Source organism: Cavia porcellus, unplaced genomic scaffold (genome assembly GCF_034190915.1).
Source record: "Cavia porcellus strain 051 isolate PalLab524CR breed Dunkin Hartley unplaced genomic scaffold, mCavPor4.1 scaffold_18, whole genome shotgun sequence".
Classification (NCBI taxonomy): Eukaryota; Metazoa; Chordata; class Mammalia; order Rodentia; family Caviidae; genus Cavia; species Cavia porcellus.
The window spans coordinates 54973617-54996311 of NW_026947501.1; the positions used below are offsets into that span (position 1 = coordinate 54973617).

At 46.6% G+C, this 22695-nt stretch overlaps 1 pseudogene; it reads left to right on the plus strand.

Moving 5' to 3' along the window:
• LOC106026542 (heterogeneous nuclear ribonucleoprotein A3-like) overlaps positions 1-22695 on the plus strand; it is a 227102-nt pseudogene that overhangs the window by 173749 nt on the left and 30658 nt on the right.

The following is a 22695-nucleotide window of genomic DNA, read 5'->3' on the forward strand; positions in this document are numbered from 1 at the left end:
GGCGCGCGGCCGGGCAGCCACCAAATTGCCACGTGGAGTTGTTCGCGGGACACGCGCCTTAGGGCGCAGCGTTAAAGCCGAATCACGTGTGTGGACCTGAATCACGGCATGAGAGCCGAAACATCGCACGTGGAGTTGGGGGCTACGGCGTGAAAGCCAAAAAAACTGTTTAAAGCCCAAAGCAGTTTTGCACGTATCTCTTAACAATATTTTGATCTCATTTTTTATCTTGGTGGGGAACGAGTTGGCACACACAGGAAACAAAGGGACGCTGGCACTGCGGCAGGGGGAGAGGAAGCAGGGAGGAAAGGAGACACTGAGAAAGCTCCGAAAGGCTGCAAGGGAAGACCCGCTGTTATCTCTTTAGGTGTGGGGAGGGGAGGGATCCTGGAGGAGTGCGAAAGGACACACATTCCCAAAACAAAGGCTTAAAGATAGAGAGTTTTGTAAGCTTGTCGGCAGTGTGATAAGCCATAGATAGGTATGGTTTTTTTGGGGGGGGGACAGGAAGTGGTCCCTGAGATAAAATCTGGTGTGGGGTCTATCCCACGGGGTTAGAATCCGATGAGGCAACGGACCATGGTCTGCCAAGCTTAAAGTCGTCACTTTGCACCTCAGACCAACGGGTTATATGGCTCCAAGACTCCTAATAATTGGCCGTCACCAATATTATGAGTGGACTTTATGTGGGCCGAGTAACAGCTCTGCCATTAGAACTTAAAAAGCGCTGAAGGACTTACGGGCCTCTCAGTGTGGGCGGTCCAGAGTGGACACAGGTTTGCCCAGAAAGACTCTGCCTTGGGCTGTCTGCCCGTGAGAACTTAAAAAGCTCCAAAGAACGTGAGGGTCTCTCAGTGTGGGCAGTCCAGAGTGAACACAGGCTGCCCAGAAAGACCCTGCCTTAGGCTGTCCAAAGGACGTGAAAGCGTCACGAACCCACACAAAGGGGGAAAAAGTTCACCTGGGCCTGGCCCAGTGGCAATCTCTGGGAGTTGCTCACCTGTGGTAAATTGGGTCAGTGTTGTTTGTGAACCAGCAGTGACAAGCTTACAGCTCCTGAGTGTAGAAGTGAGGAATTAATGCAGGATGCAGTCCAGTCCTGGTCCTGAACGGCATGGGACTCAAACTGGGAACCAGCCCCAGGAGTCTCTCATCCGCTGTTCCCGGTCAGGGAACCATATGATAGAACTGTGGGGGACCGGTGACGGCTGAAAAGATAAGAAGTATGAAATACAAATGACCTTTATTTTGAGAATGCGGGGAGAGACACCCCCGATCCCCTGGGGCACGGCATCTCCAACCAAGGACCAGCGATCTCTCTGCGGAACACATGGAGTGAGGCACATAAGTAGCCTCCGCTTGGGGTGGAACCTAAGTGGGCATTAGGGATGCACAGGTAGCCCACTGGTCTTTGTTTGGTGCCAGAGGTAGATTCCTAAGGGTGGGGAAGATAGGAGCTCCTTGGCTTTACTGGCTACAGTGTCCGGCCTGGGCCAAAACCCTTTCAAGCTGGGCTCTTCTCATCTCAGAAGGGCTTGGATCCATCACCTGTCTCTCTGCCCCCCACCTCAGTCTCTTAGAAGCTGGTGATTTTCTAAAAGACCTTTCTTCTGCTTTGCTCCTCTGACTACAGTTCCCACTTTGTGGGCACTCACCCGTGGCATTCAAGGCCCTTGGCAGTCAGCAGAGCATCCTGGATTCTCCTAGTCAAACAGCTGTGGCTTGGTCTATATTGTGTTTACTTAGTTTTGATGGAGACCAGCTTGCCAGGAAGTTTAACTTCTTCTTAACTCATAGCATGACACAGCAAGCTTGATGTGACCATTTGCATGTGGCTTCACTGTGTAGGAGGCAGCAGGGAAAGTTGGGGACTGAGGCCAGGACTGGGAACAGGCAAGCCATGCACGCAGGATCATGTTTTAAGGAAGTACTCATTCTCAGAACCCTGTAAATAGTGGCATCTGAAAGTGAGTGCCTCCTTAAATTTCATTCTTTGGGCTTTACCTATCTCATCCTAAGCTGGCCAGGAGAAAACAGTGGTAAAATGGACATGGACCCACCCCAAAATACATCTGTCACCAGGGTCACTTAATTGTTGTCTGAAGGAACACTGTAGCCCTATGAATGCTGGACGTTTTCAAATGTCCCCAGGATGCTTTGACAACATCTCTTAACAAGATAAGGGAGTTGTCCCCATGGGAATATACATCTTCCCACTGAGTGTGCAGCCTCTGGCCAAGGGCTGGGGTCTTCAGCTCAGTCCCTTGTGTAATCCCAGAAGCAGCAGATGCAGAATAGGTGCTTGATAATGCCAAGTAACAAATGGACTTTGGAAAGAGAATCATAGCACTAGTCTGAGTCTTGAGTTAGTATCACTATCTAAGAAATGGTTACTAGGTGCCTGCAACTCGGTATCTACTGCACAAATCTCGGGACCCTGCAGGAACCCTGTGTCTGGCAGCTTCTGTCATTAGGTAACAGAATAACAGAAACACAGAAAAGAAGGAAAAAGAATTTAAACGAGACACATATTACCAAAATAATAATATCATGACACATATCAGTAATTACAGCAAATGTAAACAGGCAGAAACTCTACCCCAAGACAGAAATGATCAGATTAGATTTTTAAACCATCCAGCTCAGATACCATTTAAGAGAAAGATACCATGTACGATAAACGCACACAGGAAGGCTGGAGGAGATGGGAAATATTACACTCTATGTAAATATCAGCAACAAGAAGGTGACCCCAGCACGAGGGAAGCCAGATACTAACAATCAGGCCAGCGATCCATTTGGAAGTTATCATAGTCCTGTTTATGTGCCTAGTATATGTACACCTCAGAGAGGTAATAAAAAGTCCTGGGATTTGGATCCATCTAACTTCATTGATAATTGATAAATCAAGCAATTGAAAAAGTATTCGAATTTAAAAGATTTGAGAGGAAAAAAGTGATAAACTCTCTATTGGATATGTGTATGTGTAAAACTACAACCAAAAATAACCTTCACTTTCTTTGGAGAGACACTGATCAGTTGAAATTTGACCATATCTTAGGCCACAGAGAAAATTATATTCTTTAGGTACAACCCAATTAGAGATCAGTAATTAAAATGTTGCCCCAATGCATACATTTGACAACTCAAACATTCACCCCTAAATTACTTAGAGGCTGAAGAGGAAAGCACAGGTGGAATTTATTTGGAATAGACATAATAAAGGATTATGTATCAAAACTGTGAATTGCAACTAAAAAAATATTGGAGGTAAATTTGTAGCCTTCAGTGAACTGATTTTAAGAACATGAGAAGTTTAAACAGGAGAAGTTTAAAAGAGATGAGCTGAGAGTTTAAGGAAGGAATTACAGGGAATTTCCTTAGCGTGGTGAAAGATAACCATCCAAAATGTCAGTAAGCATTGTGATTAATGGTGAAACTGTGGAGCCATGCCCATCAAAATCAGCAGAGACAAAGATGACCATATCATTCAATATATTTATTCATCAGTGTCCTGGAAGCCACACTGCAGACAAAAGAAAAAACAAAAGAAATGAGGAGAATAAAAATTGACTGAGAAGTAAAAGTGGTCTGATTTACAAGATATATGATAAAAATTAATAGAGAAAATGCAGGAGAATCTTCAAATGAACTATTAAATAGAAAGTCCAGCAAATATACTGAGATATAAATTCTACGTACAAAAAGTCATACTATGTTTATGTGTTAGTTACCATCAGTTGGAAAATTTAAGAAGACCAAAGATTTCATCTATATTAGAAACAACCTATAAGATACTTATGCATATATTTAAAAATATGCACAAATCATTTTGGCTTTAATTATTATTTTGTTTGTCTTTTTTGTTTTTTAAAGAAAACTGAAACACTGCTAAAAGGCACAAAAGAAATTAAGTGGTGACTTATAATGGTCTTAAACAGAAAAACTAGACTTGATTTAACAAGGTTGTCAATCATTTTCTTATTATTCTATAAATGAATTTCTACCCCAAATCTAAAGAATATTTTTTTGCAAAAAAATAAAAAAGCTGATAACTATCAATACTAATCAGGAAGTTATAATTAAGATAGTAGAATATCAATAGAGAGATAAAATAACAAATCAACAGAAAATCTGAAAACTCAGAAACTAAATCATACATATATAGACAGGAAGATTATTACAGATCGGTACAAAAGGAAAGTGACTAATTCAAGAAATTAAGGAATAGTAGGTTATTTTCACAAGAATAATAAAACCAGATCTGTGTACCAAAATATACATGAAAATAAACCTTAGGTAGATTACATACTTAAGCGTAAAAAGCAACAGTTCTGAGTAATTTAGAAGAAAATACAGACTAAGTATCTTTATGAACTCAGAATAAGTCATTATTTTCTTAAACTAGATACGAAAGGGCAAGACAATGCAAAAATTAATAGACTACTTGGTGTAGTAAATAGGGATACAGTAAAAAGTTTTACGAGTTATTCATAAAAAATACCAAACACTGAGTCATAAACAGATACTTGTAACGCAGTCACAGAGGTGATCAAAGGTCAGGATCCAGAATATACAGATGCCTGTAAGTCCGTGAGAAAGAAACCAACAGCCTAGTGAAAGAAAATGGGCAAAAGACATAGAGAAGTGACAGGTGAGCCAGCCCAAATAGCAATTTTTGTGACAAAACTTAATAATCAGAGAAACACGACATAGTTTAAATGCATCCCTAAGATTTCATGTGTTGAAAACTCAACCCACAAATTCACATGTCCATGGTATTTAGAGAGGACACCTCTGAGAGGTAACTAACGGGGTTTAAATGAAGCCTTGAGGGAGGGGATCCTATGATGCCATTAGTGGCTTTATGAAAAGAAGAAGAGACCTAAGCTAAGATGCTTGCTCTGTCTCAGGGTGTGATGCCCCCTCCATGCCCAGCCAGAAGGCCTCTAACAGGTACCAAGCTGATGCCAGCGTCATGTGCTGGACTTCCCAACCTCCAGAGCCATAAGCCAAGGGCACTTCTGTTTTTCATAAATTACCCTGTATCAGGTATTTTCTTACAGCAACAGAAAACAGACTAGGACAACTTCTGTATTAGCATTCTCCAGAGAAACCAAGCTGATAGGATGTATGCACTTACATAATGTCATGGTTTATGTCTGTGTCCCCCAGGCCTCATGAGTTTGTATTGTTCATATGTGATGGTTCATTGTCTAGTGCTTGGATTGATAGTGTCAGTGCTCCACCCACATAGGGGTGGAGCCAGGATGTGATATAATGGCAGGAAGAAGGTGTGTCTTTCTCTTTGCCTGTTCGAGCTTGCTGTTGATGGCTGCCATGAACTGTGGTCCAGCCATGCCCGTCTACCTTGGAGCCAACTGAGTGTGGACTGAAACCTCCAAAAACTGTAAGAAATAAACCTTTCCTTTCCCAACTTGGGCTTCAGGTATTTTGTCTCAGCAACGAGTAAAAAGTAACTAAGACATATACTTAAAGAGATTTATTTTAAGAAATTGACTCACATAGTTAAGGAAGCGGGCAAGTGCAAAATCTGTGGGTCAGACTATCAGGCTATAGACCAAAGGGGAAGCCAGTGTTGCCTAGCAAGTCCAAAGTCCATCATGCTGGAGGCTCCAGGATGGGTCAGTGTTGCTGACAAAGTCCAAAGAGCAGTTTGCTGCAGAATTTCCTGTTGCTTGAAGAGATTAGCCTTTATTCCCCTGAGACGTTGGAGTGGCTGAATGAGGATCACCCATGCGATGCTCTTAAGTGCCATCAATTTAAATGCCAGGCTCATCCAGAAACACTATCACAGACATACTCTAGACACCTTACACTTAATAGTAACCACACAACTTCCGATGCACCAAGCTGACCAAAGTGTTTGTCTGCCAACACCAAGTGTGGTCATGAGTGTCCAACACTGGGAACTCATCCCCTGCTGATGGGTGCTAACGGTGTGGCTGTCCCTTTGGAGAGCAAGAGTTCAAGCTGCATGGACAGATGTTCACTACACCATTGTCTGTAGTAGTGAGGGACTAAAGGGGCCCTAGAAACCATAGGAAATAGATAGGTGAATTGGGATGACTTTTATATGATAGACTTTTACACATTGAAGGAAATACAGAATGTGTATCTTCATGAAGAAACCTAAAAATCAAAGGTGAGTGGCAGAAACTAGTTTTGAAAGATTTTTGCACAATTTTAAACTCATAAAACAATACTACAAGTCATTTATAGATATATGTTTTAGGACAGTCTGAAAAACATGCTTGAGATTTATACACACCAATTTCAAGACTATAGTTAGGAAAGAGAACACGGAGGCTTTTGGCTGCGTCTGTAATGTTTTCTGGTTTTTTTTTTTTCTTTCTTTTTTTTGAAGCCCTAAATAAATATGGCAAAAGATTACGATTTGATGAACCATAAGGGTGTATTCCTCTCTGGACTTGGTCCTGTGTTTAACATTTTTCTCCCAAAAGAAATATACTTAGTAACCTAAATGTGTCATGAGACCGTCAAGTAAAGACAAATGCAGGAGGGACAATATGATTATTTGGGACATTCCAGGTCCACAGCTCGACAGTGGATTCACGCGTAGTGGCGACAGTCCTCATGGAACAGTTGCATGGGTAGAGCCCCAAGAAGGCAAGAAAGAGCAGCCCAAAGTGGGTGGTCAAGGTGACGAACTCCTGGGGATGTTCGGGGAGTGGAGGTTGGGTAGAAAGTGCCGTGGGAGTCAGAGGGCTCCAATCCCACATCAGACAGCAAGGCAAAGGTGGGCTCTTGCTGCCCTGTCTGGATGGGCATCATTGGCACATAAATGGCTCCTCTATTTAAGGAAGAAGAGAAGCTGTGAAATCACCATGCTGTGTGGCAGTCCCTCACGCCCTGCATAAGGACCATCAACACCCATATGATCACATCCCCGAGTAACTTCATGGCCATCTTGGTCAATGTAAGGACACTTCACTGTTTGCACCACAACAAAGTCACCTCATGACACATTCCTTGGAATTTAACCTTGCTGTAAGTGAGGTTTGATTATACTTTTCTCCAGAGAAGGGCTGACCCACATCCACTTTAGTGGATCCGTGTTTCCTTCCAGGAGACCCACAAAGAGGAAAGATCTGAATCACTCACATGGGTCAATGCTCTGGTCTCGACACAGACCACACCTGTGATGGTATCGTGGTGCTTTCTGCCAGGAACTGGCCAGCGTTTAATTGCCTGTTTTTCCCTACCAGGCTCACTTTCGACCTCCTGGCACTGCGTGGCTGTCATCTGAGATGTGATAGTGAAGAGCAGAGAAGTGGGAAGAGGGAGGTGACAGGGAAGCCACAGGAGGAGGAAATAAAGGTCATCAAGTGGTGAGTTCTGTCATCTCTTGTCATGAGTGTGGCTGTAGTTTGTTTTTGTAAAAAGTACATTAAAAATTAACAAAAAAGCATGCATTTGATGGTCTGAAATATTATGCACACGTTTCTTAGATGGGGTGGGAAAGTGATCAGAGCTCTTGGGAGGTTATACAAAATAAGAATCAGAAAAAAGTGGGAATAGCTCGCCCTTCAGCTGCAGATAGATTGGAAAGACAACACTTTGTACAACACTTTATACAATGGAGAACTACTCAGCTACAAAGAAGGAAAACCTTGAGGCTCTTGTAGGTAAATGGATACAGCTTGAGATCAAACTCAGGAGTGAAAATGTTCAGAACTACCTACGTAAAAAGTGGGGGGCCACCCTAATCTAAAACTAAAGGAGTTAGTGGGATAGAAAATGTACAATGTACCCTGTGAAAATGAAAGGGAGGAATTGTCTAAAAAGGAAACATAGAGGACGTTGTTAATCTTGTATCATGATTTGAAGTCTTATTTTTTTCATGGCTCTGTTTAGTTTAGTTTTATTCTGTTCCAGTTTGTCTACTTGTACTAGATTTGATGGCATGGACAGCTATTCCAAAGACAGCAGGATACACTATGGTGACCATTTTTAACTTCCTATTAACTTAATCTGAAGCCCTGTATTGCCTTCACTGCCTTGATTTGACTGATTTCATTTGAATCTGTTATGTTTGATAGTATCAAGTCTGAGAGTATAGGAAACCACTTTGAAGACAATAAGATTCACTAGGATACCCATTCTGGTTTGATTGTTTTTGAAGTCCTATAATGTCTCCAATATTTTGTTTTTATTGATTTTGTTCTGTACTGCTATATTCAATTTTATTGTGCTTGACGATATGGGCAATTCCATTGAAGATAACAAGAGACATCATGGTACCATTGTTGATCACCTTGTATTTTGGTTTTAAGTCATGTACTGTGTTCATCCTTTTGTTTTGACTGACCCTATTTTATTTTTTCTCATTTGGTTTCATTCTCTTCAAAATAAAAATTAAAAAAAAAAAAAAAAGGGCCAGCAGGATGTCAGGCCATGGAAGAGAGGTGTGAGAAGCTCAGGAGCAGCCGGAAGCCCAGTTCCTGTTTGGGAAAGATGACGGTCGCCTCCCTAGAACCCTGCAGATACCTAGATGGGAATTCCAGGGGGCTCGCCGCACCTGGGGCTCTGAACTTCTAGTCCTACAGAAGGGGCTCCCTGTGACCACCTCTCTACACCACACCCCTACTTTATTCCTGGTCTCAGTTTCACCAATAGCCGGAGCTGCTAAACCCTGTGGAGGAAGCTGGCACTTTTAATATTAATGCATTGTAATCACCACCTGTGATTGAGTTGCACTGATGATTTCAAATTTCTTTATTTTTATTTTTTATATGAGACAGGATTTCATCATGTAGTTCAAGCTGGCATCGAACTTGCAGGGATCCTTGTGCCTCAGCCTCCCAATGCTAGGACTACAGGTGTTTATACCACCGCACCAGGCAGCATCAAATTTATTATATAGATAAGATTTCAGGCCCTTTCATCAATGGACCACTGTAACAGCCATGCCTGTGTTGTATCAGAATTCTCTCTGGGGCCAGGCCCTGGGCTATGGCCTCCTGCACACGTTGTCTCATAGAATGGCCACTGAGCTAGGTACTGTGATCAGCAGCTTCACAGACGAGGAAGTGAGACTTAGGTCACATTTTCCAATCTAAATCATGCAGTAAAGTAAGCACAAAACCAAGTTTTAATCCAAATCTTTTTACTCTGTAGGGCAGAAGTGACTAGGTAGCCAGGTAGAATGCTGGAACTAAACATTTGAGTAAAATCATACATTTGCATGAAACTAGAAATTGTGTCGTAGAAATACCCTTTTATATATCTTGAAAATCCATAATGGAAATATGAGCAAATTTGAAAATGAGCACCCAGGAGTTAGGCTCAGTCCAGACAAGGGACTGAGAGGACTTTGTTTTGGCTCTAATGAAATTTTTTCTTTTTTTTTTTTGCTTTTTCTTTTTTATTGGTACCGGGGATCGAACTCACGACTGCCTGCTTGCAAGGCAGGTGCTTATGCCGCTGAGCTAAATCTCCAGCCCCTCTAATGAAATTTTTTAAACAACAGGGTCCAAAGGGCGGCCCCATGCTTTTGCCCAAATCTCCCTAAATTCAGACTTCGTTCACCAACGCCTGATAGCTTCGCATTTAATCAGGAGCTATGCCGGGTTTTGGTTTGACCTGGTCAGCTTTCTTGTAGCTGAACCAAGTATTATTTGACTGTGATCAGAGAATTCACAATCTGCTTTTTACTTTGGGCATTTATTTATGATTTTCTTTGTCTTTTAGCCTGGCAGTGCTCTGCTTTAAACAACATACATGCCTACATTTGAATATTCATTTAATCATTCATTTATTCATTCTTTTTAGTGCCTTATCAAACCTCCAAATTTGCACAAAACCTGAGCATTCTGATCGTCTTATTGTAAGTTGTTCAACTCATTATTCTGTAGGATCTTGAAATGTACAAAACCACTCACCACCAGCCCTAGTCTCTTTTTGTATCCATGGGTTCTGCCTCCGAGCATTTCACAAACCACGGACTGAAAATATTTTTTCATTTGTGCCGGTACTGGACCTGTGCATACTGTTTACCCTGCCATTCCTTAAACAGCACAACACAACAACCCCATGCATAGCATCTACATTACACTGGGCCCTATTCTTTACTCCTGAGAGTCATCTAGAGATAATTTAAGGTACATGTGGGGAGCATCGCCTGGACCTTGGAGTTGGTGTACTTAGGGACGAGCATCTGTGAGTTTTAGTGGGTGATAGGGTTGGGTCCTGGCACCCAAACCCCTTGAGACACGAAAGGATGGCTTCGTTTGCTTGCTTAGATTGTGGCTGTATGCGGTCAGGGACCTGGCTGAATCCCTGCCTGATACTCATCAGGAGATCAGTGAGGCTGCGGGAAGGTGTTGCCTGTTCTCTCTGGTTTCAGTCACTGGGGCTAAAAGACTACAGACAGGAATAGGACAAATCCACACAACTAAAACAGATATTCAAGAACGCCTGTTAGTTTTGAAGCCGGAAAGCCCTGGCTTGAAGGCTGATGGCATCCCGTGGCGCTTAGAAATGTTGACTCCGTTTCTTTAAATTCATCAAGGCAACTCTGTTGCTGGTCCCTAGACCCTGCCCAACATGTGCCATAGCCTCACACTGTTCCTCAGAGGCACCAGGGCCTTGGCTTGTCCTTGGCCAGGCCCGCTCGCTAGCCACGTACGCTATTCTCCTTCCACTTCTTCTCTGTTGATCTTCCTGGGGACACATTTGTTAAAAGAAAGAAATAAAAACAGTAAGACAAGTAAGTCCCCAAATACCCAAATGCCATGGCCCGATTCTCCTCTAACAGGAACGGGCAGTATCCAGGCTACAGTACCCAGAGAGCCAATGTCGTCTTGGGTGGGGGGCGTGTTGTCAGCCAGAGCCCAGCCAGGTGACCTGGGGGAAAGCAGGTGGCTCAGCACTGGGGACCTGATGTCATTGGTGAAGCCATGGGGGTCCATCTGATCTTGTTTGCCGCTATTACTCTCCCTCTGAATGTCCCTAGAAATCTTTTTCTGAATCCCTCAGCCATTAAATGTTCACTGGTAACATTTGCACTTCTCCTGTTTACTGGAATCCACACCTGTTTACCGCTTGCCAGCAAAGAAGCCCTAGTCGTTAGCTCTTGCTATGCCATGCAATAAAAAGTGACAGACTGGAATTACCAGCATCAGTCATCTCAGAGATGAGTGTGGATGCAGCTGGCCTGGTCTCCGAGACCAGCGGCTCTTAGTTGCTGGTAGCACTGGGGCTGGGGCCAAGTCACCTCCGAAGGCAGAAGGGGGAGCTTTGGCTCCAGAGCAAGGTCCATGGCAGCCAACGGTCCTTGTGATGTGACGTGAACACATGTAGCCAGTTCATGGCAGCCTTTAAAGAGGATCTGGCCAATGTATTGAAAAACAGTAACAAGTACCTCCAATCCTTTCTCATCTTCTGCTGGACCCTCCCCACCAGTCACCCCAAAGCAAGTGTCCCAAAGCTCACTGCCTGGAGCCCTGCTCCTCTTCGGAATCTCTTGTGCCACCACTTGCCCACGGAACCAGATCGTACTTGACCACCTGGGAGATTTCCATCTCCCGGGACCACATCGACACCTTCCCGCACCCCCTGGACATCCCTCTGTCATAATCATCTGCCTTGGGCCACCGAGACGCACTCCCAGACCTGTCTGTCACCTGGGTAGTGTGACAAAATGAGAGACAAGGGTGCAGGGGATGGAATTCCCTAGATGAAGAGGCGAATCCCCTTCGAATGTGAAACCCCAAAAACTCCCGGTAAATTTCTGTTTTTTATTTTATCTTGAAGTGGCGATGTGCATGCCATGGCAGAGAGAAGACAGGCGGTCCATTTCAGTTTACAGAGCTGCGTTCCAATACTCTCAGCTGGTCCTGCCCTATTTCTGACTGCTGCAAACTACAGGCACACATGTGCCACTTCTCTTCCTGGGAAGGGGTAAGGGACGTCTTGCCTCTTGATGAGACCCAACACTCGAACATGGGGAGTAAAGGCAGGGAACCTTTTATGCCGCCCTCCTGCTTCCGCACAGTGCCTGGCCACGTGGTAGTCCAGCCACTGTTTTTTGAGATCAAACACCTGCCCAGCGCCCAGCCTCCCGCCTTCCCTCCTGGAGCCTGCTTCTCAGCTTCCTCCGTAGTAATGAAAAAGGAAGCCGCCCTGGACCTGGAGAAATAGTCGATTTCCTCAATCCCAAGGCACACGATTGTTCAAATTTTAATTATTCTGAAACCAGGATGTGTTGTACAATTAGTTGGTTCACTCCAAGTCATGTTTCTTTTCTTTTTTTTTTCTTCTTTTTTTTTCACTCCCTACAAGTTGTTCTTAAAACAATGGTGAGGAGTCACTGTGAAATTGTGTTTTGTTCCACTAGGAATGTCTGTTGGTGTGAACCCACAGTGACCGGATTGTTAGATCCCTGAATTCCCTGGGTGGTGCCCAGCGCATGCGTGCGGACCCACGTGATCAGCCATGCCAGCCTTGCTTTCTCATTCCTAAATCTACAGTGATGCTGCCAGTGACAGGCAGGAGGTGATCTCAGGACACTCAGTCCCCTGCTAGGCCTTAGAAGATTCCGGAAGTCAGTGGTCAGACTTGTGTCAGGCCAGACAGGAGACATATGGGAATACAATTACAGTGAAGCCAGCCAGGCTCAAGGGGAAGGGGAAGAAGGCCAGGTCCCATGAGGAAGTGGTGCTGTGGGCGGGTCCGGGCCTGGTACTGGCCGCATTGCCTTGCAGAACCACATGTCCCAGGGTGCAGTGCTTAGCACCGCTCCTGCCAGGTCGCCTGTGAACAAAAGCCACCCACAGTCATCGAAGGCTGCTGCGTGCTATGTGACCTGCCCCATTCCCCTTCTTGGACAGCCATAAAATGTTCAAGGTTCTACAAAGTAAAAACAACTAATAAGCTCTTGTTTAATGTTTTCAGAACTCACTTGGTCACAAAACCTTTTATGTCAGTAACAACTCTTAAAATCTCGTGATGGGAATCATCTCCAAATAGCCCACACTGGGTAAGAATCCTGTGTGGTACAGAACCATGAGGAACCAAGAGCCAGCTTCACCTTGCCCAGCTGATCGTGGAAATCTGTGTGGAGAAGTGAGGGGAAGACCAGAGAAGGGGCCCCAAAGCACAGCCCTGCTAGGCTCCTGTGGGGGCTTGACTTTGGCTGCACCGGGTGTCCCCCGTGCAGTGGCAGCCAGCACTGCTCTGAGCACTTTGCCAAGTGGGGTGTCCTTTCTGGCCTTGGCACGTGAGCCAAGTTGCCTTTGCAAAGGTCTCCTGAACCGGAACTGAGCATTCAAATGCAACAGTAAAACCCAAGGCTACACTCAGCTCAGCCTGGGGGACAGTCCAGGTTCTCTGGGGGTTTGAAAGGAGAAGATGGAAAACACAAGTTGACAAAGCCTTGGTGACTCATTGCTGAGCGCAGGATAAACACCATAGAAATCCGACTGCAGCATCAGAGGCCTCTGGTCCTTAAAGGAATGCCACAGAGGTAACAACTGCCTACTGCTGGAAATTCCTGGGTCCCCTCCTCCGAGAGACAGCAAGAAGTTGGAGAGGGAGCAGGCAGGTGGTTCGTGGAAATTCAAGGGCAGAATTGAGACTCACGCTAAGTTTGGGAGGCTTGGTCAACAAGAGGAGAAGGAATCACGGCCAGAGAGCCCAGCAAGAGCAAAGGCCTGGAAACAGGACAAATGGTTCAATTTGCTCAGGGAACATATCAGGGTGGAGGAAGAGATGGCACATCAGAGTCCCCAGAGCCTGGAGTTGGGTGGCAGGTGGCAGACAGAGGGGTTTGGATTCATGCATAGAGAAATATCTTCAATGCCAGGTGAGATCTCTTGGCTTCAAGAGGCCAGAGTTCAGGAGAGAGGGAGATCATGTATTGGACAGAAGTCAAAGCTATTTAGAGGAAGGAGAGAGGAGGGAGCAGAGCTGACACAGTGATCATGTTTCGGTGGGTGGTGGTAGCCATGGGAGGGGAGCCCAGGAGCAGAAAGAGCTGGGCCAGGGAGGCAGAGGTACAGGTGCCAGACTTCGGGGTCCAGGCCAGAAAAGGTCGCCTGGAGGAGGTAGGAGAAGGGATGGAAGGATGTGGAGAGACAGACAGCACCCTGCTCGCCGGTGTTAGGGCTTTGCTGATGACTAAGCTTTGTATAGAGCATATAGCCAACCTCGCCTGCAGCTGTGTTTTTTTGATCTGGTTTTTGAAAACTAGCAAGATTTCATAGACATTTTGATTTCTATGGATCAGCGGGAAGTCCGGCCCTTTGGGGACTGCAGAACTAACTATCTGCCAGGATCACAGCTCCAGTCACTGTCCCCAAAGTGTGCTTCTCTGTGTTCTCTGTATCCCAAGAGAAAGAGACCAACTCAGGAGAGCTGGGAGAGAGCACACAGAGTGCCTTCTCCAATCCAGTCACCTGGATGTTTCTTTCTGTGTCTGTCTATATTTTTATAATTATTAAATATATGTCACATAGCTATATTATGTAACATATTGTTTATTATAATTGCCTAGATATTTCCTTTAATATTTATATACTTATTAGATAGGTAGGTTGATTGACAAACAGATAGACGGATGTCAACTCCCAATAATCTAGCTCTTTGGAAAAGAATAAGTGTCTCATGGAACCACTTAAAGCAGATTTTAATTGTTTGTGACTGCAGGTTCAATCATGCACAACCACAGGGATTTTCCTTTTGACCCTCACTGCAATCACCTGCAGCAGCTATTTTTATCTCCCTCATTGCAGCCGAGGAAAAGGAGGTGCTTGAGGTGAAGCACTGGCCCCAGGCCATCGCAGTTAATACTACTAATGATCTTAGCAGCCTTGTCCTGTTCTGGGCTGGCTTGAACGGTCCACACATATTTGCTGATTTAATCTCATTCCTTATAGGAGCTGCTGCAACTCTTGCCCTTCTCAGAGGAGGATACTGAGGTCCCCAAATGACTGGTGGCCTCCAAATCCAACGTTTCTGATCACAAAGTGAGATGCCTCTGTTACTGAGGTCAAAAAGCCCACACCCAAAGGTCAGACAGCCAGCAGGGATAGGAGCACAGGACCCAGGTGTGTGGACTGGAGTAAGTCGTATACCCTCCCTGTCATTCACGCCTCATCTTTACACTGGTCCCTGGCACCCCAAGTGGAGAGAGGTGGTGCCTGATGGAACCCCAGGAACCAAAGGCCGGGAGAGTTCCAGGCTTGGCTCAGCCAGCAAGACCTGGCTTCTGCTCAGCCCAACTTCCTTACCACTGTAAGAGTGACTTTGCATGTGTCACTTACCTCTCAAGGCCTCAGTTGGGACAAGAGCACAGCCACGGCTTCCTGTTGTGGGCTCAGACATGCAGGGAGAAGACACACGGGCCAGGGTCCTCCGGCCCTCAGTAGAGGGTGGGGAGGGAGTCTTTCTTCCTATCCCAGGCAGAGGGGACACCATGTCCCAAGAGCAGTGCAGATTATGGCACTGAGCCTTTTTGGAGCAAGGCCGGGATGGACCCAGGCTCCAGGAACAGGCTGGAGGCAAGAGGTGGCTTCAGCAGTCACACACCTCACAGTAGAGAGGGTCCAGCTGGCTGCTGGGAGCATTGTGCTTGATGAAGGGCCAAACACCAGCTAGGAAAGACCTCTCACAGGACTGAGGGCCTTCTGTCCACTCTTGTCACTTAGAATCTGTGTCTTGACCACTTTACTTATGGAGAGGCCCATGTACTGTTGGCCTGGCTTTCTCCTTGGCCATGGCATGCCTAGGGCCATGTTTACTGTTCTTCCAGAAGCCTCTGTGCCCTGGGATAGCTGTGTGGTCAGTCACGGTCATCTCTGGGGTCACTCCTGGCTGGGCTTGTTACAAAGTCCCATAGCTCTCTCCTGTTCAGGACCTTAGAGGGCATGGTCAGCTGCTTTATGCCCAGTTCCCATTGAGACGCGTGGCCCTGCAGGCCCAGAGCTTAGCCTGGAATGAACCTGCTGGGAAGAGACCAGCAGAGCCCCAGCTGCTGAATCCCCGCTCCACAATCCTGTGGATCTGTGAAAAAGAAAGAAAACTACGTTGACCTACTGAAACAGCTCTGCCCAGCATCAGGTCAGTGGGGCTGGGATGGCCCAAGCACTGGCAACCGAGGAGCCATTACCAGTCCTGGGGTGTCCACCTTAGTACATCCTGGACAGCTGCCATGGCCCAGGTCCCACCCATTGCACCTCCAGACACTGAAAAGCAAGGACAGTAGTAGGAGCTATTGGCCCGGGTCATTTCTCCTCAGCAAAGTCCAGATGCCACTCCCTGGGGAAGGGCAGGAGAGCTGTGACAGGAGTCAGATCAGAGCACTCTGGGGTGAGGAGATCAGGCTGGAGGGGAGTGAGACTCTGGAGGGCCCTGCTGTAACAACAAGAGGACATCCCCCTGGGGATGGGGACAGGAGGGATGGGACAGTAACCAGGGCCCTTGGAGAGGGTAGAGAGGTCCTGTGGAAAGAAGGGGAATGAAGGAGGACAGATGAGGAAGAACGGGAGGGAAGGAAAGAGGAAAGGACAGCAGGGAAGGGTAGAGGAGAGAAGGAAGGGGCTGTCCGAAGTCACAGGGCACTGGAGGGGCCAGGATGTGAGGGGCTTCAAAGTTGTGCTCACGTTCTCAGCTGCAGTTAACACTGACCTCCTGTTAAAACAGCCAAGCTCAGGATTCTTCGGAGCCCCAAGGGGAACTCTCGTGAACGTGAAAACCAAGGCCCAGGAATCTAAAGTGATTCACCCAAAAATATCCCAGCAGAGAAGGGGCACAGCCTGGATTCAGACCCCGAATGATCCTCTAACGCTCTTAGAAGGAGTAGAGAAAGCAGGATTTACACCTCTGAGCAATGACCTCAGGTACCTGGGAAAGCTGCGCCGGATATCTAACAATCTAACAAGTGCACTCCTGTTTGGTAATTATTCTCAGAGCCACCCAGCCCACCTGGGCTCTACTATTGACAGCTAAAAACTAAACAGCGAGGAGCTCCCACGGTGTAGTTGTGAGACCCAATGGCGGCTGTAACGGTACTTAAGGAGGCTCAGGGAGCCCAGGAGGGTGGGACTGCTACTGCTTGTGTGTTGGGAGGGTTCTGGGGCTCCCTCTGCCATGGACTGCCCTCAGACATCGTGATCAACCATGGCATCCTTCCTCAAGGAAGCTGGGTCTTCTCCACGGGCTTTCTTTCTCAGGTGAGCTACAAAGGGTCCAGCTCACATGTCTGATTTGCCATTTCTGCAATTCAGCTGAATCTTCTCATTCTGCAGCAAGCAAACTGAGGGCAGAGAGCTCAGTGGCAGGACGCAGTCTAGACTCCACACAACTGCCAGGGAGCTTGAGCTGCGGACAGAGACCATCTGGGCAAGAGTGCTGTGCCACCCACCATGGATGGCCTCTATTCCATCCTCCTGCCCCCGGACCTTGCGCTTACATGTAAAACTCACATGTAGTTTTACATGTGAATCACCCAGGGCTTGGGTGTTTCGAAGTGCTATAAAATGCAGTTCGGCTTTTTGTCCTTTTTTACTTTTTATTGTATGTTATATCTGCTTTTCAAAAAATTAGAAAGTATAGCTAAATAGAAAAAAATGAAAGTCCCCCATGACCTTGTCGTTGCTATTTACATTTGGTTGACAGTCTTTCCAGTATCTTTCTAGAATGTTTTGCTGTGCTTACATATCTCAGCAGTGTATAATTTCAGAGTCTGATATTTATATGTGTGTGTGCGTGCATGTGTCAGGAATGTCTGTGTAGGATGATGCATATGTATGTGTTGATGTGTGTACAAGACATACCAAACCTGCAGAGTTTGAATCCTTTATATAATTGGTATCGTATTTGCATATGACTTAAACATATTCTGCTGTATAATTCACATCCTCTCTTGATTACTTATATTACCTAGTACAATGTAATAGCTAAGTAAATAGTTGTTATACTATACATTTAGGGAGTGATGATAAGAAAAAGGCTGTACATGTTCAATACAGATACAATGTTTTAAAAACATTTTTTCCACTTGAGGTTAGTTGAATCTGAAAATGTGAGCCTGTGGATTTGGAAAAATGACTGCATATGGACCATGCACATTACATGTCAGTGTATATATAGACACATGCACATACATGCAAACATGCATATACAATCCTGGGTACACATTGGGGTGTAAACTTTCTTTTTCGCTTACTAATATATTATGAATACTCCAAGTCTTCCTCGGATGCCTGCTCTGTGTCACAGTCATCGCACCCTCCGGGCCCCTGACCTCTGCACTAGAAGGGTTATGGGTATCAAACCTCTGCACTCCTAGGGCTTTCCAGGCCAAGAAGGGCGGGGCCTGGCAAATGTAGCTCTGCAGCTCTCACAGAGTGCAATGGGGCTAAGCCAGGCCAAGCCAAAAGATCAGAGAGCTCCAGATAACAGATGCAGAACAACACCATGGCCTGTGGCCTGAGTCCAGCAAGCAGAGAAACAGCCAGGAGTGGACAGCAGGCCTGGGTAGTGTCTGTGGCAGGAAGCCAGGGCACCTGGGCAGCCCGCCACGTGGCCTCTGTTGCCTGACCCTCACCGGGGACCTAGCCCTGCCAAGTCAGGCCTAGAAGGGCAGATTCGCCATCCTCTCACCAGGGCCAGCAGTGCAGAAAGCTCAGAGTAACCACTACCCAGGGCTTGCTGAGCAACTGGACTTGAACTTGCAAGAGGAACCCAGTGCAAAGCAGGAAAGCCAGAGGAAGAACTTTCTAGTTATTCTGTCATAGTGTAAGACCTGGGGGGGGGGGAGAACATAACTAGAACCCCACTAGCTATAAAAAGTGGGTCCAGCACTACTGACCACCACCACAGGTGTTATGCTCAACATGCCCCATGTCACACTGCCCCCTTCTCAGCCATGGCAGTGGGGACAGAGTGAGCCAGACATAACCCCTACCCAAAGAACTGCAGTCTCATCTTGCACCCAGTGAGCCCTGGAATGTTTGCTGGCAAGGTCTGCCCGCCTCCTGCCCACCTTTGTCCTCTCTAGCATCCTGAATGTGCCTCCTTACATAGTATAGCACAGCACACTGGCTTAGCATGAACCGCAACACTCTTGTATTCTTGTTTTGCCCATGTTGTCCTTTTAGAGTACTCAGCAAATGTTTCCAACTAAAGTGTAGACTCTCTGTCTTCCCCTGAAGTGTTGTGGGTAACTTTTCCAGAAACTTCCAGAACCCAGGATGGCTGCTCACTGAACCTCTTTTAGTCACCAGGTTCTGTATAAAACCTTGGCACTCACATGTCATTTAAACTTTAGGTAGGTTGCCAGATTTACCCCATGTGAAACAAAAACAAAATAATAATATGGGACATTCAATTCGATTTAAGTTTCAGATAAGCCATGAGTAATATTTTAATATATATCCCATATAATTTTTATGCCAGGCATCTGGCCCCAGTGCAACCCTATGAGAACTTTTATTTCCATTTTGCATGGGAAAGAACAGAAGCCCCAGAAAGCTAATAGTTCCCTGATTTCAAAGTCCCCAAAGCGCTGTCTCAGGGAGCGCACCATGGCCACCTGGATTAGGCCACCGAGGAAACATCCTTTACGGATGGCCACAGTGGTAGTGGTGGCCAAGGAAAAGCACCAGACTGCCTTCTAACTCCTCCCTCTCGTTCCGCCCACACTAAAACCCACGCTCTAGGAAGGATCTGGGGCGGCTCTGAGCCGGGAGGAACATGAGGGGACAGCTCATGCGATTTTGGGTGGACAGAAATCAGGGCTGGGATGTCTCGTCTCTAACCATGCACAGCTTGTGCGGTGGCTTGGTCCTTTCTTGGTGCCCCATCAGGGTTTTTAACATCGTTTCTTCTCTTTCCCTGTCTTCCAGCAGCATCCCCGTCTCCTGCTGTCACCCTTCCTCATGGACGCCAGATTCCCTGTCTCCCGTGCTGATCATTAGAGCAGGTCAGCAGGGGCCCAGCCCCACCCTGGACCTTCTGTGCTCACCCATCAGCCTACAGATGTCCCTGTAGTGACCAGGTCCTCCCTCCTGTGGCCTGCCCCATGCAGACAAGAAACAGACTTGCACTTGGGCAGAGACAGGAGCAGGTAGGCAGGGAGGCCTGGTCTTACTTCTTTGCCATATTGTCACTGTCACCAGGCACCACCTGCCAGCCTAAAACAGATCCTGGGTCCTCCTTCCTCAACCAGTCAATGCCTAAGCATGGGCGGGGGGGGGGGGCGGGGGGGGCTAGTGGACAGGGCTGCTTGTAGGAGTCCAAGGGAGTTCCTTTTGCAGTTTAACAAGAGAATAGTCGGTCTTTCCCTGCTGGTAATAGCCGCCTCTGCATATTTGAAGACAGAAGTGATGTCATTCTCCAGCTTTCTCATTCTCAAGCTAAACAACCTCAGCCTTATAACCTTTCCTTGGCAAAGTGTAAGGCCACGTGTAAAGGAAAGCAAAACAAAGCCATCTGATGGGAAAGTGCCTATCGCGAATAATCTTCAAACTCAGTCTTTAATTATGTGTAAATTCAGTAGCTTCCAGGGGCTGAGAGACCAGGTGCTGCTCATCAGGCCACTGGGATGCTCCCCGGACTCCCGGGCTGGGTGTCAGGGCTTGGCAGAGGCTTGGCTTTCTTTCATCAGATTCATTTTGGGCTGCAAAAAAGGGGTACTGGGGCAACAGAGGGGCTCAGGCAGCTGAAATTTCCTTCCCGGGTCCCCTGGGGGTGGGAGGCACTCTTGGCCTCTGGAAAGCCAGCAGTCTGCTGGAAAGGCTGCCCTCTGACCCCACAGAGCCTGCAAGACCGGTTGGGGCAGCGGGGGTGGGTTGGGGGTGCAGCCGGGGAAGCTGGAAACACTACCCCTCCAGGCAGCTCCTCCTCCTCTGGAGACTTCCTGCTGCCTCCGCCCTGCACAGGCTGCTTGTGCCCAGCATGGCCCTCCCTCTCTGCGGGGTTTCTGATCACAGGCGAATCCTGTGCCTAGTCCTCTCTGGAAGATGTACCTTTCCCACATCTTCAGTCTGCTGAGGACTCAGCGCCAGTGTGTTCTCTACCTCCAGCGTTCCCCCTGACAGGCAGCCTCCTTGCGAGCCAGCTGTCCTCTGGGTCTCAAGGATTTGCCCCCTTCACTCAGAGACAGAGACCAGGATAGGGGAGTCGCATTATAAATAATGCTCACTTAAGCACTTAAGCAAATCCAATACATTTTTTCAAAATAAAGACAAAATTATTTAGACAGTGCCAGTGGTTCTGTGTGCCATTCTGGTGACACTTGATGTGGGTCCTGAGTAGAGGATGATGAACCAGTGTGTTTGTCCCGCCACCCTTCTGGGCCTGGTTCTTCCTGAATACTGCCCAGGCTGGGCACCACCATGGACTCATCTTCCAGGAGACATGGTGTGGGCTAGCATGATCCCTAAATGGAAGTTTCCGGCTGGTGCTCAAGCAAGGGAAGAAACCTTTGACACTGCTAGAGAAGAAACTGACTGTGTCTACTTTTTAACAAAGGAAAGGCACTCAAACCTGGTGCCTCTGCTAAGGTGTTTAGGAATTTCAATTACATAAAAAATGCGCACGGGGCATATGACCCTCAATCATGGTCTATCATCCGGAACGGATGTAGAAATACTCGGCACAGGACTTGGGGATTTAGCTCAGCGGCATAAGCGCCTGCCTTGCAAGCAGGCAGTTGTGAGTTTGATCCCTGGTACCTATAAAAAGGAAAAAGACAAAAAAAAAAAAAAAAAAAGAAATGCTCAGCACTTCAGTCAAGCACCATGTAGGTCTGCGGGAGCTTGGCCTGAAGACTCACAAACCAAGATGAGGAGATCCATCTTGATTATGGTGTCACCAACCAATATGAAACAGGAAGTGAGCCCAGTTTAAAGAGCTACCGTCTTTCTGAGTGGGTGCATCCCATTTCTTCAGCTTTGCAATGCAGACTCACACCGGCAACCCTCTGGTGAGCTTCAGGACCATCAACCTGAGGCTGGTACTATATCCTTGATTCTTTTTTGTTCTGTGGCTTCAGTCTCCTTGGCTGAGCACCTACTGGATCCTTTGGCTTCCCAATACTCAGACAAGTATCATGGATTCTCCCACTTCTGATACCACAGATAGCCGCTGTGGACTCTTCTGTCATCCCTTGTGTAATTATGAATATGCTTCTTATGAATACCAGGCCCCTCAAGCAGAGGTGCCTGCGCTCTGGGACTGGTGTGGCCTCAGTTCCTGGAGCATGAGCTCCCTTGTTATTGTTTCTGCCGGACTAAGGGCACTGTGTGGCACCTGTGGGCTCCTAACAAGTATGTTTTAAAACATTTACTTTGCTGAATAATTTAATGAACTTATTAGAGATGCAAAATCCCATCAGAATATTTATGGAGTGGCTACTGTATACCTTGTGCTATAGATTCAAACAGACAAAAGCATACCTTTCCTCCCCAAAATGTTTATAAAGCCAGCCATGAGATAAAACATGGACACATCTAATGTAAATAAAATATAAAATGGTGTGCCCCAGCTCTGCCAAGGATATGCAGACAGAAGCAAAGCTTGTTTTTGCCAAAGTCCTATTTGCTAAAGCAGTTTTTCCTAAGACACATGTTTCAGGGATGGCAGTTTTTCAGGATGTTAATGTGAGAAAAATCTTTGGTAGATGAATTTAAGATCAGGTCAGGCAAT